Source organism: Aphis gossypii, chromosome 2 (assembly GCF_020184175.1).
Source record: "Aphis gossypii isolate Hap1 chromosome 2, ASM2018417v2, whole genome shotgun sequence".
NCBI lineage: Eukaryota > Metazoa > Arthropoda > Insecta > Hemiptera > Aphididae > Aphis > Aphis gossypii.
Window position 1 is genome coordinate 1,809,757 of NC_065531.1, and position 12,924 is coordinate 1,822,680.

Here is a 12,924-nt window from a genome sequence, read left to right on the forward strand (position 1 = left end):
TTTAATCTGTTTTCATTTTTTTTTGGAAGTCATGTCATCACGAAATTAAATGTATAAAAAATACTGTACCGTGTCTCGTGCGTGAAAATTGAGATATAGAAAAATAAAGACGTGACGGGGTTACAAGTGCGGTGAGATTGTATATATTATTTTATTAAAGGGGTAAGCGAACCCTAATGAAATCCGATAACCGCAGTAACCCCTCACGCGTTATATTACATAATATATATAATATATATATATATGCACAACGACAAAGGTCCGAACGTGAAATGCGCCAGTTAATCTTACCTCTCGGGTCTCGCGGTGTGCTTCGGAAACTTTCGCGATGAACTTATACGATTGTCAGCTGTTCGACAGATCGAATTTTTTCTTTTCTGTAAACTTTTTGATTATCAATTAAGCTCCATGTAATAGTCAGAGTGCACACACATGCTCGGAGAGGACGTTGTCGAAACGAAAAGCGTATATCGGTGCAACTAGAAAAATTGTGAAATTCAATTATGTTTGCAGTTAAACACAATCAACGAATAAAAAAAAAAAAACAACGGGACAATAACACTTTGAAAATAAAGTGAAAAAAAATTACTCTAAAAACCACAACCCAATGAAAAATTAGTTTTTTTAGCTCATATATATACTTTAATTATTATTTGTATCTCATTAATGATGATGAGCTAATATAAAATAACAAATATTCAATTTAGTTTTAAATATCTTTTTATTTGAGTAACTTGATAATACTCTGTTTAGTAAGGGAAAATACACTGTTCCATACATCTCCACTCAACCCTGACTGGTTTCACTATGGCAGCAGCGTATCGTAAGATGATGCACAGAAAAATCGATTTTTACACGTTTTTATTAAATTTCTTATCACAATATAACATTTTTTTTTAAATAATAGGATTATAGTGTAAACTTATTTGACAACTTTTTTTTTTGGCTCCAAATGTTTAATTCCTTATTTAATAAAAATATAATACAATGTACTCGAAATAACGAAAACATAGATATCTCGACGTAAATTATATAGACATGACCAGATCTAGTATATAAATCACATTACCAATACTGTAGCTGAGTAGTCTCTAGAGACTTTCTGAATACAGCAATAAACTTAATAATATTATATCTTATAAAGCCGTTGTCAGGGTGAGATGTATTTTATTAATGTTAATCTGGAGACTGAAGCAAAGTGGACGTGGATAAAGTAAGATCAACAAGAGTAGGCAGTTTTGACGAAGAATTAAAAAAGTTAAATCTTCTTTCTGGATTTATACACACACAATAATATTTATATAAAATTATAAAAATTCACAATGTACTTTTACGGTATATATGCGTCATCATGATGTCGCTTAAGGTATTTTATTAAGTCTATGACATACGAAACATGGTGGGTACAAAATTACCATTTATATTAGGTCCAACAGCTATTGTAGCAATGCGTCCTAGTCGAGTATTATTTTGGATAACAGACGTTTTGACAAGGAAAATCTTATAAGGGTGGATTTTTTTTTTTAGACACGACGATGAAGCGATATTTATTAAAGTATTTTTAGACTTTGAGGGGAATATTTTAAATTTGTTATGCTTTGAACTCCGCTTATATAGATTAACTTAATACAATTTTACAGAATATTCTAAATTATATGAATCTGCCATACTAAAATATTTGTTCTTTAGTATTAACGTAAAATATATGTAAATAAGTATGATAAAGACTCTTACCTTATTAGATGGATTTTTTATTCAATTAATTCGTTTGTTATACCGTTCATTTTTCTAACCTGTAATACATTATTTTTAATTATTAAAAAAATTGTTGATTACGTCTTTAACATATAATAGTGTAGGTTTTAGAATAATACAGATAAATAAAAATGATAAATGATATATTATTATAATATACAAGTTGATTTCTATTATTTTCAAAATGAACGCATAAATGTATATAATTTTTATTACCATTGAATTTTTTATATATATATACTTTTTGCATGGTTTGTGTATGCAAAACTCTAGAAATTTCAACTTAATGACAGCCGAATGAAATTTTAATTAGAATAAATGTGATCTTGCATGACACACAGCATTTAGAAAACTTAAAATATCTTTATAGAATAGAAACAGTGGAAGACCATATACGTGAGGTTATGTTTTATGTTTATAAAACTCAATAGAAATGAAAAGGGAAATGTAAATAATCCTGAATTTATTTTTAGATAAACTAAATCGTTTCAAATTTAATCGTTGTGTTAATTATCGAATTTAACCGTCTACAATTGGAATTTGGAATTTTGTTTATTTAAATATATAGTACAAGTAAATCATTATACATACATTATACGTATCATATTATACAATATTGGAAAATCATTTTTTATGTATTTTGGCAAACAATCAATGACTCAATGGAAATATATACGATTAATAATAATAATTTTATATAGGTAAGTTTTATTTAGAACTTGTCTTAAAGCATTTAAAATATTTGTATATCGAGAAGAGGCAATTTTGAAATGGTTTATATTGAAAACTGATATAATATTAAAATCAAGAATTAATTTTAAACAGTACTTATATACATTACATCAGTATGTTTTTATGTATACAACAATCTCAATATTGTGTTTATACTAGATACATTATATTTTGTTCAGTAGTTATAAATTAACTAATTAATATGCCGCATTATCATTTAGAAGTAAAAACAATCATTTTTATAAATTCTATACAACTGAATATGTATACCACAGCACGAATATCGGTTTTTAGCTGGCTGGAATACAGCCAATACGAAGTTTTACTCGAATCCTGCATATCACATTGTATCTAACGAAAGTGTTCGATTGAAACTAAAATCCAATCCACACTTAAAATTAGCATATAGTACACTATATAATATTTTATATATATATACATATACTGTAGACGTATTACAATATTGAACAGCAGCTTCTGTTTTTAATTGAACAGTTGCTTTGCTATGTAGTTCTAAAGTTCCACGTACATACAGATGATGTAAACAGCAAAATACTTGAATTGTGATTTTATGATATAGTTATACAAGAGGGTTTAAAATCAATTTTTGAATTTCACTATAATAATATGTAGTTCATTACATATTATAATTATATACATTCTACAAATATATAGTTTTGGTAAGTTTCCAAAGGAATTAACATATTCACCATATATATATAATATATTTATACAATATACGCGTATAGTTATTACCTACTTATCAACTATTAATACATATTATACAAGTAGCTTTGTAGTTTATTAATATGCTTGCAACTGCTGAAAGCTTCAGAACATTAATTTGAAATATTTAAAATTTAAATTTTGAAAAACATACCTAATAAAATACCAACATTATCTGATCATAAAACAGTTCTTAATTTTATGAGAACATTTTAACACCACAATAAAAATTGAGAACTATAAATTCTTATATAAAACTGTTTTAAGTCATGATTAGGTATTCTTGGTTTATTTTTTAAAATTATAATAACCAGAATAATATGTATAAAAAATGATACTCGTAATTCACGATATATGATATCATTTATGACAAAAAAATCCTTTTTAAGGGCCTCTTTTTCGATAAATCGATCATAAATGTGCGTCTAATTTAGTGTCTCTCAAGTTTTTGCCATAACGTGTATAGAAAGAAATAAAGTAAAATAGAAGAACCAATCAACTATTAATGAAGTAGGTTTGTTTTAGATTTTCCTGTCGTGTTTCTGCGCATGCGACTAACCTTTATGTTAGTCTTATGAAAAAAGATTTTCTTGATTGTTTACGAGTTTCTGACGTGGCCTATGTGATATGAGAAAGACGTCATGATGTCAAAAATTGAACTTTAGCCACAGGCATAAATGTCAAAACCATGGTGATTGCTTCATTTGAGGGTCAAATGATATTGGTTCAGTGAGTTTATTATTATAAGCCTGTCTAAAGATGTATATGTGTGTAAGCTCTTAGTAACGATTTCCTTTTAATAACACTTATACAATTACACTTTACTAACAGGAACAATTGTATTTAACAATTTACTGGCAATATTTTCAATATACGACCGAAGTCAAATTTTAAATTAAAACTTAAAATATATGCACATTATAATTTTATTTTAATAATAATATTACAACGTACTAATGAAACACATAGAATATGAAATAGCTACTAGTATAAGGAATCTCTTATTACTAATTGATGTATTAATTCTTCAGTTTCATCATTTAAATAATTATTAATTTGTGTGGGATATAAATTTAATTTAAAATAAGAGTACTCGTAATTTTATCAGTACGTTTACGTTTTTTGTTAAAAAAAAAATAAAAATAATCTCTCTTAAATGATTCAAAAAATTTAAGTAAATTGCATTATATATTTTTGAGACACTGATTTCTTGAGGATTTTATTATTATGACTGTTAAAAATGTTAAAATTTTTTTTTTTGATAGCAAAAAACCTTTCATATTTTGCTGAACAGTTTTTTTACATTGGAGTAATATCACATTTTCTAAAAGTGTCTCATTTCGATTCATTCATATAGGCATTATACCACATCACTACTCGTTGCCTCGTAGAGCGTAGTCAAATTATATTTGGCGTATTTAATCTAGTCGGTGAACGCACTCACGTGATACTCTAGAGAATTGGTGTAGTTATGTTTATATAGAACTAGTAGATACAGACGGTGTTGCGTCAAGCCGATGTACACAAAAGTTAGATGATGTTTAAAATAACGAAATTTGAAAGCAGTAGAACCGTACAGAAATTAAAGCCAACCAGACTGAGTAGTAAAGATAGGGTAAAAGCAAGGAACAACGAGTGGTGAAGAGACTTACTAAAAAGGTCTGTTACATGCAGCAGAACCTATATACATATACTTCGTGATCGGTGTTACAGTGACGGCATGGTTGTGCTAAGTTAATCTAATTCCGGGTTTTGACCGCAAAGACATTTTCTTGACGCCAACAACAGTTTTAACTACCGACTTTTAATGAAGCCTTCGTGAATATTATGAAACTTTCTCGCCAAAGGTTCCTGTCGGGAACTATTTACTTATTCGCATTTAGAGCTCAACAAATTGCAAAACTTCATCGTCACTAGTACTAGTAATTGGTCAGAAAATTTAACATGCCCGTATTATAAAACCATTCTCTTAACTTAGATTTAATACACACACATTTATTGATTAACTCATCCAACTCACATTCTATTTTTTTCAATACTAACATGTGCTGAAATAAAATATATTTTAAATAATATCCACTGCGATGGAATAAATTACATTATATTAATTTCTGATTACATGGTTATTCTTAGATGGATTGTACATTTGTTTGTTACAATTCATTAAATGGCTAACCGTAAGAATGTGAGATTTTACAAAAATTTATAAGAATACTCGTAAAATTAAATAGGTACATTAGTTTTAATAAATAATTTTTTATATCTAAAATAAAATTTAAAATATAATAAAAAAATAAATATTATTATATTTTGCAAAGACAAATGTTTTTTAATAGGTTTTTAAATATTATTTTAATACAATACAATTGAAAATAAATAATTTACTTAATGTATACGATTCAAAGATGAACAATAATTATTAATAATAATTTTCCTATCTGATAGAATATTATCTAACACATTTCATGAAACAAAAAAAAAATGTACCCCATTGTGTATCTTTTATCTATTATGCGCATAAAATAAAAAATGAAGAAGAGTCTTCATGATAATGTATAAGTGGTTTTATGCTTAAGTATACATATAGTACAATGTGGGAAACTGTAAATCACATCGGGTGATATTTTTGAGTTGATTAGTTACAGTTATGGTATTGAAACTATATAATAATTTAAATAATAAAAAAAAAAATTGAAAATAATTTCTTATTTGAATGAACTAAAAACAATTTATAAATTCAAATTGTAATAAAAATTAGTAATTATTCTCGATTTAATATTGTATGATAAGCATTGTATATTTTTGAATGTTCATTAATAATTGAATTTGGAAAATTCATTATTATTTTTTAATAATTATTTCTTAAAAATAAATATATATAATATTAATATATGATATCTACATATTTTATACGAATAATAAGCAAAATATGCATCTACATATTGTATACAAGTAGGTACATTGTGTAAGTGTTTCATTATTTTTCTTTATTTAATGAAATGTCGTGTTAAAGTAACCATTATATTTTTAAATTAAGTTTAAATAGTTTATTTTATGCGGACATCAAAACATTTAAGTTTAAAAATTTGTATTTTTAAAATCAGTTAGGTATACGTTTATGTATCACCGTCCACCAATCTCATAGAAAAAAAAAACAAAAGATGTATACTTTCAGGTATCAATATTAAATGTAAATTAATTACCAATCCTGTTTAATTTAAGATATAATATTATTATATGAAAACACGTACATTGTACATATTTACATTACATAATAAATTAAATTAATTTTTCTCTTTAGTAGATTTAATTAGAAATTGAAATGTATAATTTACAACTTACTCGTCACTATCTTCATTATCAGATATTCAATCCCAATTATAAAATATATAATTATATTTGTATTATAACCTTATACCTAAATTAATACCAAAGTATAATATAATATGTAATTATATAACATTTACAGTTTCTAGTTATTTTGATATTGTAGGAAGGTAATTTTTTTTATTTTTCACATTGTTCTACAAACAACTCTTCCAGAAAATAATTATTTATCTCTTTGCGTTTATTATAGTATTGTAGCAGTTCGTTTTTGTTTCTTTCATACAATATCTAAGCAACCTTAACATCCGGTGCATATGCGTGTCCGAGTTTCACTTTTTTGTATATATAGGCAATAGGCCAAACGAGTGGGTTGTATAGATACGTTCTTTTCCACTACCTCTTTAACTCTTTCTCTCCTTTTATCGATCTTTGTTTCTTTAGAAAAATCACCAAAATTGTTGTCTCAGTGCGCCTTCTCTTATATTGCTACCGGATCCGAAAGGTCTATGTGTAATCTAAACCGATTGGGAGAGCGCGTGCTTTTAGTATAATGTTCCGCCGATGTATTTTGCTTCGAGAAACTAGATATAGCCTCGTGGGCCTTTTTTCTCGACCCATTAGTGCTGTTGAAGGTCGTTAAAGGGAAAAAGTACCCGATGTAGTGCTCTAAACAATGGGGTACTGTCGTAGTGGTCTGCCTATGCCAAACATGATGTGAAAATGGCATCAGAGGACAAAAGATTATGACATTAATAATGGTCGTGGGGTGAGGATATTTGGCCAGGGGAAATGGACACTATTTCAGTAATGGACGTCGAAAGAACTCGGCGAGACACTTCAAAAGAAATTGCACACGCGATCAAAGTGAAGCTCGTCTGAGTCCAAAAGACATGTTGGGTTTTATTTATATAGCAGAGAGTATACAAACAAAAACGCCAAGTGTGTCAAACACTTAATTTTGCCGTTATAATAATATTTAAAGTGAAATATCAAATGCTAGCACAACAACTTTAATAATTTTGAAAAATTTCATATTTTGTAATTATTATACAATATTATAGAAATTTAATATTTATTCTATGATATAGATTCTGTATTATAGAATATTAACTATATTAGAAAATAATAAGAGTAACACTAAAAATATTTAGGATATTAATTAATGCATAATATCGTGAATTTTTTTTTTAACTAATTATTTATAGATAACACCAGAAAATGTCTTAAAACCAAGCTAGTAGTTAAATTAAATCTATAATAATGTTAACATTTGTGAATTTTAATTTGAATTAAAGGTACTTATTATTTCTTAGAATCGTTTGTAGAAAACATTTAATATTATGTATGGAATTTTAATTGCGATGACATTTTATAAAATTGTGATTTATAATGAAAAATTTTAAAATTTTATAAAAGATTGTATTTATCATCATATTATTAATTTATCATACTAAATTTTCGTTATTTATAATAACATTTAAATAAAAAATGTTCTTTTCTTAAAAACTGATAATGCATATACTTGATATGCATTTATTCAAAAACATCAATAGAAATCAAACCAGTAATGATTGGAATTGAATTGAAAATAAGAAACGTTTGTGAAATAAAAAATATCAAAGTGAAAAGTCAAATAGAAAATAAAACGAAATTGTATATTATAATATTATATTAGTTGCCAGTCTGCGTGATGACCCAGCGGTATTTTCAGAAATATATAGTCGATAATTTATTTAATTTTAATTTATTACATCAATAAAAAAATACATGAATAAAAAAATATTGATAACAAAGGGTAAGTACAAAATATTTGTTCTTATCATATAAATATAAATTTATATTTAAATAAAAATACTGGTATTCTTAAAAATAACATAAAAAAAATATAAAAATTAGGATATTGTTTAGTTATTTTATTTTTTCGATTAGACTATAAAAAAAATACATTAGTATATAGTTATTAATATTATTACATTTATATTTATTAATATATTATTATTATTATATTTTATTTATAATTACTTAAAATATTAAAATACACAAACATTTTTTACTTCACAAAGATTTTTTTTTTTTTAATTTTATTTCAGTTTTTAATTACATTTATCTAATTTTCAAGTATATCACCACAAATTACGTATTTTTACGTATATTTTCCATTTTTAATTAACGATAATAATAAGTGGAAAATATTAAAAAAAAAAAAAAATGATATAAAATCGTATCGTCTAAATCAAGCATGTATTGCATTCACTCGTTTCGATCGGCTGCGGCGGCGGCACGCGCTCGCACACCCTGACATAATATAGTATACCCGCTCATATACACACAAGAGGCGCACGTCGAAAGATTAATTTACTTCCCGCCAGTTGTGTGACACCAATGGTATTATATGTTGTTTTATTAATTACTAGTATACAGTTACCACCGTATTCGGAACGTGTCATAATATATTATATTCGTTATGTGCATGGGAAAAGTACGTGCCACGACGTTTCCTATAACCTAACGGAGGTCTCACAAACTGCCGTATATATCACCGCCGAAGTATTATTATAATATTTTGATAAATATGTCATTTTTAAACATAGAGTCAGTGTGCAAACTACATAGTGATCAACCAAATATTCATCTAAGCGTTATTTTTTTTAATATAATAAAATTATTAAATTTCTGATTTTTATTTTACACTTTTAAATATGATGAAATTAATACAAACAAAACAGTTTTTTTTCAAGAAAAAGAAAACTTTCCTGTTTAATGTTAATTGTAAAGCAATTAGGGTTTTTTATGTTAATTCATTGAATTTTAAATTAAAAGTGATCATTGGTTTTAATTATTTTCACTAAGAACCAAAGTAAACACTCTAATGACAATTGTATGATTTGTAAAAATGTCCAAATTAGGTTATGTATACCTAATAATAATAAACTAAATTTAATTACCTAAGTTTAATTTACAGTTATTGGCTCTAATAATATCTTTTAAAGATCTTACTCATGGCTAGTGATCAAAGATGGTATCCTTCCACTCCACTTTAAAAAATTAAATTTTTCATCTTACTACAGTTATTTAATTCAAAATAACCCCAAAATACTAAAAATTATGATTAAAACGTAAGCAAATTGTAGTCGTTTTTGATAAATTAATCTTATAATTTAGTTGAACTTTCGAACAGTGCTCTCTTTAGATTCTAAGCGCTATGATGAGTTTATTGATTTTATCATATGTTGTAACTTGTAGATGAGTATACTATAAAAATATGATTAAATTTTCATGTGGAATTGGAAATCAAATTGGATCTAGTTCATACTATATCCAAAGTTTATTTATTTTTTCTAATTATAATATATTTGTAGTATTTTATGAAGGACTTAACCAGTTATTAATAATTTAATATTTTGTAAATTTAATATTTTTTTTTTTTTTTTGAAAACATTAATTTTAATTCTAAAATTAGTAAAATATTTTCTTTTGACTATCAAAAGTATCATAACATTATACTAAGAGTTTAAAAATACATTTTTATTATACTTAATAATATATAATATGTAACAATTTTTTAATGAAACAACCTTTATCTATTATTTAATATTTATTGAATATTTTTTTCTGTTAATTTTACAAAAAAAAAAACAAATGTGAAAGATCAAAGAATTACCTAATTCTTTTTTTATACTATACATATTTGTTTACATGTAACTTGATTTTTAACTTAAATTGTTCATACGATATTATAATATACTTAACTGTTATAAATATTTTTCAAGTTTCATAAAACGAACAAATTGACACATATTATACAAATATTATACTTAACAAGTAATTTGTTGATATTAATCGAAATTTATACCACATCCGCTACTTGTTTCGAGTGACTTTCCCCTCTGATCAATGATAATATTATCAATCATTTATTAAGTTAAATGTTTGTTAATCTATTCAAAATTAAAGTTTATATTGCCAGTTTTTACAAAGCACATATTAATAATGTCATGAAAAAATCTTTGAGTATTAATATTGTATAGTCTTTAAATAAACTTACAAATTCCAAGTTTAATTTAATAATATAACTGTGGTGACATGATTGGTGAACACTCTATATGTAAGTAAATTTGTATGCGGAAATATTTTATTCAGGTAGGACTTTGATATTTTTATTTTTATTATCACTCCGGATGACATACTCGGAAAGCGTCAAACGCCCGAGTAAATTTTCAATATATATTGTATATATTATTATAATATTATAATAATATTTTATTTATATTATGGTTGAAAGAAGGTTACACGCAACATAGGCCATTGATTCGTATGTGTCTAATCTACCGAGAAGATTCGGCGATAAAAATCACTTCCGACACACATTCCAGGTATTATAATATATACCTAAATAAAGTGAGTCGTGCATACAAAATTATTATTATATGGAAGTTGGTTGGTAGTGAAGTTAGATGTGAATAATATTGACATATACCTCAATTCCGTATCTCGTATACGGCAACAACCGACGTTTAGTCAAAAATAGCACCGTATGAAATCATTTTCAAAAAAAATATAAGTTTTACACAATAAAACATATTATTGGTTATAATTTACAAGCGTTCGTACGAATCGAAATCAAACAACAATATTTATACTTGCCAAAAACACCGTATGTAGAGCGAATGAAATTTAATTTTGTATTAGCTCTACCGTACATTTTTTTCTTTTTAGAGTTACTTAGTGCTTCCTGTCAATAGAACATCTGCAATCCAATATTATATAAAATATACAATTGAATTGTACGAACTATTATATATTTTTATATTTCATGTAATGCATTCTCAGAATATTACAGGATGAAATCGGAAAGGAACAAGATTTAGAGCTTATATGGTGGACAATACAACATGATACTCTCTGAGTATGACTTATAACGTTTTTGGTGGGTCACAAACTAAATCGAATTTCGTAACATTAATAATCGTCATCGCGTTTGTAGTAAACGTTTGTATAGTATTACAATAATATTTGGTTCCGAGCAGATATCATTCGCGTGATAATAATTTATTATAAAAATCGTTGAAAAAATGTATTTCGACTTTAAAGCATTTGCGTTTTGGTTTTGAACAGTAAAAATTTCAAAAATTGTTATACAGCGTAACAGTTTTACATTACGTATATTAACGAAAATAATAATTTAATCATCTTAGCTGCACCGATTTATTTTGAAGCCATAGAATAAGCGTGTATAAATTTAATTTCGTAAATAATGTATACTAAATCCTCGTGTAACCTAATTTTTAAATAAGTATATTAAAAAATCAATAAAATACTATAAATCTAATATAATAAAATAATTCATGACCTACAGCAACTTAGGTTGATATTTGATGCACACTTCAGAGTTTCAGACGCAACTTTTGCCTTTTGTTGGCATTTAAATAAATTGGTTCATATTGTTCATAACTTCATAATATATTTCGTATGACAATATGACTTCATAAAAAAGCAAAAGTCTATCTGGGAACAGATAGAGGATAAATCTTTATCTTTTTCTGACATGTATATGTATTATGGCTGGGGATCATTCTGTTAATTTTTACGACATCGAGAATGCTACCAGTCGAGATGGAGATTGTTTATAGCAACTGGTTGTTATAGCAACCGGTTACTATGTGAAAATCGTGTCGCGCCTTTGTGACGGTAGAAAATTAGTTTTAGTACTGTAGAGATATAGTACTAATACGTAAACCAGAGGTGTAAAATTGCAAGAATCCGACTGACATGAAATTTTCTACCGTCACAAAGGCGCGAAACGAATATAATATATTTTTTTTTATAAATTTTTATATAGCGACCGGTTGCTATAACAACCAGTTGCTATAAACAATCACCGTCTGGACTGGTAACATTATTGGTGTTACACAAATTAACAGAATGACCCCAGCCATAAAACATATACATGTCAAAAATAGATAAAGATTTATCTTCCGTCTATCCCCAGACAGACTTTTTCTTTTTTTAAATAAATACATTTCAGTAATAAAACTACACACGGCGTATTAAATAGGCAATTTCGGTACACTTAACATTATTACAAAACAAAAAAATAATATTTAAGTATAATTCTGATTATACGGAAAAAAATATTTAAAATTTTTCTGATAACCACATAATAACTAATTTTCACAAATATTAAGTGATACCTATCAAAAATAAATACATGAGTAAATTACTCTATAATATATTTATTATTTATTAAATAACATTATTCTGTATATAATTAAACATTTTTTTTTTGTTTTTTTGGTTTTTTGTTTTTTTTTTTTTAATTTTAAATTATGTGTTATAGTATAATATACTATAAAGCAATATATTACGAATCTAATTTTGGTCAAG

General features: G+C 25.9%; 1 long non-coding RNA gene across 2 annotated transcripts in view; it reads right to left on the reverse strand.

Moving 5' to 3' along the window:
* LOC114123710 (uncharacterized) overlaps positions 1-12,924 on the reverse strand; it is a 62,654-nt gene that overhangs the window by 24,808 nt on the left and 24,922 nt on the right. The window contains exon 3 of one of the 2 annotated variants that reach the window (XR_007604059.1): positions 1,735-1,793. This is a non-coding gene — a long non-coding RNA (uncharacterized LOC114123710). Of the gene's footprint in view, positions 1-291; positions 1,794-12,924 lie in introns of both variants that reach the window. The other variant, XR_007604060.1, reaches the window with a different exon arrangement.